Genomic DNA, 5,825 nt, shown 5'->3' on the forward strand with positions numbered 1-5,825 from the left:
TTTTTTTTTAGTTAAAAAAATAGTCTGTTTTAATGTTTGAAGGTGCAAAACTAGCCATCTCTCTTCATTCTATTTTCCCTGTAGTGACCTACTAATGAACTATTGACAGGTTATTTATTGCATTTGTTGAATATTTATGAATATTTACTATATTCTGGGCATTGTATGAGATATTTTGAATTCAAGGACCCATTGCCAAGAGATTTTCTTATTACTGCTATGTTTATTGGATTTTCACATTAACTAGGTCAGCCTACTTCAATTTTCAGATCACCAGAATTACATTATTTTTAAAGATTTATTTATTTATTCCTGAGAAAGAGAGAGAATGGGGAGGGGCAGAGATAGAGGGAGAGAATCCCAAGGAGACTCCTGTGGAGCACAGAGCTCAACATGGGGCTCCAACTCACAACCCTAAGATCATGACCTGAGCTGAAACCAAGAGTCAGGTGCTTAACAAACTGAGCCATCCAGGTGCCCCCATAATTACATTTTTTTAAAAAAAGTTTCTCTTCATTCATTACTACTTCTGTTTAACTCCTCTATGATAACACTCTTTGGTGCTCACATATTATCATAATATTTATCACTAAAATTCCTGTCACAGACTCATAAAGCCTCTCTCTCTCTCTCTCTCTCTCTATATATATATATATATATGAATGAAGAACAAATAGTAACAGATTAAATATTTATTTTTCAAAGGTTTGAACACTATGAGCACTTAACCCTTTATCTATTTATTCAAAAATATTCCTTTAGGACTTACCATATGACTAGGAATTTTTTGGATATTGGACATACAGCAGTAAACCAGTTGGATAAGGCAACGGCCCTTCTGAAGTTTATATCCTAGTGAGGTATAATAAACAAGTAAAGGGGTGAGTAAACATGGTAAGTTCAGAGAGTAAGGTGAAATAGAGCAACATGACCGAAGACAGGCTCCTTCAGTCAGAGGCACTCTTTGAGGAAGTGACATTTGACAAAACACCTGAACAATGAGAAGGAGTGGTATTCAAACAGGGGGGAAGAGCTTTCAAATGGAGAGAATGTAGGTATAAAATTTCTGTGGGGAGAATGCTCCTAGTCTAGGAGCAGAAAGCACACAGGGAAAGCAGGGGTCTATGTGGGAACTAAGTAGGATTAGTTGAGGTGAGGAGTCAGCAGAGGCTGGGTCACTTACAGCTCTGCAGGCCAAGTGACAAAAGGTGGATTCATCTATAGTGCATAAAAAAATAACTGGAGTATTTTTAGCGGAACATTGAAAGGCTTTTAAGAAAATTTATTTGGAAATAATTTCAGATTTATAGAAAATTTAAAAAATGCAAAGAGTATCTCTATATTCTTTACTCAGATTTACTTATTGTTAAGATTTTGCTCAATTTCCTTCATCATTTGCTATCTCTATCTCTCTCAAAATCTTTTTTATCTGGACCATTTGAGAGTATATTGCATACATTATGGCCCTTAAACTCTAAACACTTCAATGTGTATTTCCCAAAAAAAAGGCTATACCCTTATGTGAGGGTCAATTTGATGTGTCAGCTTGACTTGGTCATGCAGTACCCAGATATTTGGTCAAACATTATTTTGGGTGTATCTGTGAGGGTGTTTTTGGATGAGATCAACATTTAAATCTGTAGATCTAGTAAAGCAGATTGCCTTCCCCAATGTGAATGGGCTTCATCCAATCAGTTGAAAGCACGTATAAAATAAAAACTTTGACCTTCTTCAAGTAAGAGAGCATTATCCCTGCCTGATAGCTTTTGAACTGAAACATCAGTGCTTTTCCTGCTTTCAGATTCAAACTGAAACATTGCTTCTTCCTGGGTCTTAAGCCTGCTGACCTTGGGTTTGGAACTACACATTAGCTCTCCTGGTTCTCCAGCTTGCTGACTCACCCTGCAGATCTTGGGATTTGTAGTCTCCATAATTATGTGAACCAATTCCGTATTATCTATTCATCCATCCATCCATCTATCATCTATGTATGTATGTATGCATCTGTCTATCTATCCATCCCTCCATCTATGTCCTACTGATTCTGTTTCTCTGGAGAACCTTGACTAATATGCTTTATATAATGACAAATAAGTTATCAACCTAAGTAAAATTTATTATTAATATAGTACTTTTATCCAGAATACCATCTGTTTTCCAATTACATCAGTTGAGTCAGGAATGTCCTTTATAGCATTTTTTTTTCTCTTCCAGTACAGGATACAGTCTAGGATCATATATTGCATTTGGTTTTCAAGTCTTACCCTTTTATTCTGGAACAATTTCCCAGCTCTTTTTCCCTTTTATGATTATTGACAGTTTGAAGCATTCAGTCTCCCACCTCTCAACCATCCCTGCCCTGCCCACCCCATTTTAATAGATCAATCCCCATTTTGGGTTTGTCTAACATTTTCTCATGATTAGATTCAGGTTATGCATTCTTGGCAGAAATAACATAGAACTGATGTTTGTCCTTCTCAGGATATCGCATCTGGAGACATGCAATGTCCTTCTGCCTATCCTTTGTGATAATAATTTTAATCACTCAGTCATGGTGTTATCCAGTGTGTCCACTGTATAGTTACTATTTTCTCCTTGCTGCTAATAAACAATTATGCAGCTATCCTGCTCCTTATCAAAATTTAGTCCTTAGATTTAACATTTCTTGATGATCCTTGCCTGAATTCTTCTTTACTGTGATATTTACCAAATGATGATTTTCCATATTCAATACTCACCCCACATTTACTGTAAGCAAGTAAACTTGCTACTGTAAGCAAGAGCCTTCCCTTCTTCTTCACCCTTTATTTCATTTTATTATCAGTGTGGAACTGTAGTTTTCTACTTTTTAATGGCTTATGATTAATTATTGCCCTTAATTATTTTATTTTTCAAATTGTCCCAGTGGGAGCTCCTTCAAGTTATTCCCTGTGTCCTTGTGACAAGTCCTCCTCATTTTTGGAGGGTATTTCCTTAAGTTTTTGACAAAAGCGTGTAGGTTCACAACCTCCTCACACAATCTTCTCAGGAGCTTTCCTGACATAATCTGAATCCAGCCCCCATATGCAGAGGACTGGTATAGACCAAAGAAAGAGGCAGGCCACTCCAAATTGGTAGGGGGCAATTTTAATAATAGCAAAGAAAACTTATATATGAGGCTTGTCTTGGGCAGCAGCAAAATGAATTTATTCCCACACCTGCTTTCCAAATCTTGAGAGGCCCTAATGGCTCAAACACGTATACTGTGCAGGTACTTTCAACATCACATTGTCATCTTTAGGCTGTGTCCTTGGAGCAGCCTCTGGGAATAGGAAAGGCAAGCGGAACTCACATTCCAAGGACAGGGGAAGGGGTTAGGAGCCTTGGGGGTGCCCAGATCTACCTCACAGGTCAATCGGTGGTCTTATCTTTTTGACCAAGTTCCTCAACAAAAGCAATTTTTCAGTATCTTATTGTATTTAGCTTACTCAGCCTAGAAAACTGTCATTTCTCTGAGAATCTCTGATTTCTTTTCGTGGAGATGGTGTCAGAAGTCAAGATCTGGGGGCTGCATTCATTTTGTTATTGTCATTGCTCCAAGGTTCTTTCAGCAGACAGAGGTAGGAAATGTGCATGTGTACATATGTGTGTCTATATTATATCTGCATGTGGATATATACATATACTGAAACATTTACACGTTTTAGAAATCCTGACTGCACATCAATATCTCCAATTCCAATCCATCCTCTCAAGGTACTCTCTTGCCTTCCACAATGTCAGAATAGGATGTTGAAAGATCTTTCTTGGCTACTCTGTAGACAACGTACTTTAGGGTGGGCAAGTGTGGAAGCTGGGATGCCAGTTGGGAGATATTATAGCAGCTCAAGGAACAAGGGATGGTGACTTGGACAAGAGTGACAGAGGTGGAAGTCGTGAGGAATGGTCACACTTTTATTTTTAAGGTTTAGATTATATGGTAAGGACAAGATATGTTGTGTGAGAAAAAGAGAAAGACCATAGATTACTCCTAGGGATTTAATCTGAGCACTGGTTCTGACTCAATTGGCAGAATTTTCAGTAGAATTGATTTGACACTTTAAAAAAAAAAGAGCCCCTTTTCAGTAGGATCCCCTTTAGATGTGGAAGTGAGCACCTGTTCAAGATGACCGATGAAGTCCCCACAAACCCAGATTCTTTCATTAGGAAAATATTTAAAAGCCAAACACTTACATACTTCCTTTACCCACCTCAGGGAAGTGTTTGGGATACACAAATCCGAGAGGGGAAGCTGTGAAGCAGAGGAAAATATACGGGCATGCATAATATGAACAAGTTCTGGGAGCAAAGTAAGAAAATGAGCCTGCTGGGGCGACTGGGTGGCTCAGTCGTTAAGCATCTGCCTTCAGCTCAGGTCATGATCCCAGGGTCCTGGGATCAAGCCCCATATCAGGCTTCCTGCTCAGCGGGAAGCCTGCTTCTCCCTCTCCCACTCCCCCTGCTTGTGTTCCCTCTCTCGCGTTCTCTCTCTCTGTCAAATAAATAAAATAAAATCTTTAAAAAAAGAAAATGAGCCTGCTTTCCAGGCATTCCTTTATTTTATTTTATTTTTTAAAATTTATTTTATTGCAGTAAGAACATTTAACATGAGATCTACCTACCTTCTTAACAAATCTAAGTGTACAATACAGTACAGTTGCCTAGCGGTGCAAGGCTGTGCAGTAGATCTCTCAGTAATTCCCTAACATCAGAACACATTCAATGTACATTCCAAAGAAATTGCAAAGAAAGCAGGAATTACGTTGCCCACTGTTCCAATCGTTATACACTGCATGTAGCACGATCACGGTGGAACAAAAAGACCCACTGTCCATCAAGAATATAACTACTTTCCCTTTCTGGTGGCAAATCTGGAGAAGATGCACAGAAATGGAATCTTGCAAGGGGAAGGAAAAGAAGCAAGAACAGGTCATCAGCCTTGGACCTCACATAGCTGAAGGAGAAAATGTGTTTGGTGGCTGCCACATCTTTGCATCCTTCAATGACACTTTTGTCCATGTCACCAATCTTTCTGGTAAGGAAACCATCTGCTGGGTGACTGGAAGGTTGACCAAGATGAGTCCTCTCTCTATGCTGCCATGTTGGCTGCCCAGGATATAGCCCAGAGATGCAAGGAGCTGGGCATCACTGCCCTCCACATCAAACTCTGGCCACAGGAGGAAATAGAACCAAGATCCCTGGACCTGGAGCCCGGTCATCCACTCAGGAATGAAGATCAGGTAGATGGAGGATGTCAACCTCATCCCCTCCAATAGCACATGCAGGAAAGGGGGTCAACTATGGTAGCCGTCTATGAACAGGATTCCTCAAATTACTGTTTTCTGTGAATAAGTTGCCTTTGTGTAAGAACAAAAAAAGAATGACTGCTTTCATTTCTTTATGTTTCCCTTAGCCATGTTAACAGACGCACAATTTCTACACTGAAGCCATCATGCACGCTTTATGATGTATTTAACTTTTATTTCCTGCTTTATTTCTATTGAGCATTATAAGACAAGCGTTTAAATGTTTCTGACTATTTCCTGTTTGGGATTACCCATGTCATCTTTTTATAATGTGGATATTCGTTTTTGTCCCGCCCCCTCCCATGCCCCCCCATCCCCGCAGAAACTTCCAAACCAATAAAAGCTTCCAGAATGCAGACTTCACAACTCTCATTGTCATGCTTTACCTTATGGCTTACATCCTACCTTACTTCAGGATGGGAATGTGTTTCAAGTCACATAAAGAAAAACGGTTAATAATTTATCTACTGATTCATTTGATCCTTTAACCAGACCCCAGGA

General features: G+C 39.2%; 1 pseudogene; it reads left to right on the top strand.

The window, feature by feature from the left end:
* Positions 1-4,908: 4,908 nt before the first annotated feature.
* On the top strand, positions 4,909-5,325 carry LOC113927843 (annotated as a pseudogene).
* Positions 5,326-5,825: the final 500 nt, after the last annotated feature.

This window comes from Zalophus californianus, chromosome 7 (genome assembly GCF_009762305.2).
Source record: "Zalophus californianus isolate mZalCal1 chromosome 7, mZalCal1.pri.v2, whole genome shotgun sequence".
In the NCBI taxonomy this organism is placed as follows: Eukaryota; Metazoa; Chordata; class Mammalia; order Carnivora; family Otariidae; genus Zalophus; species Zalophus californianus.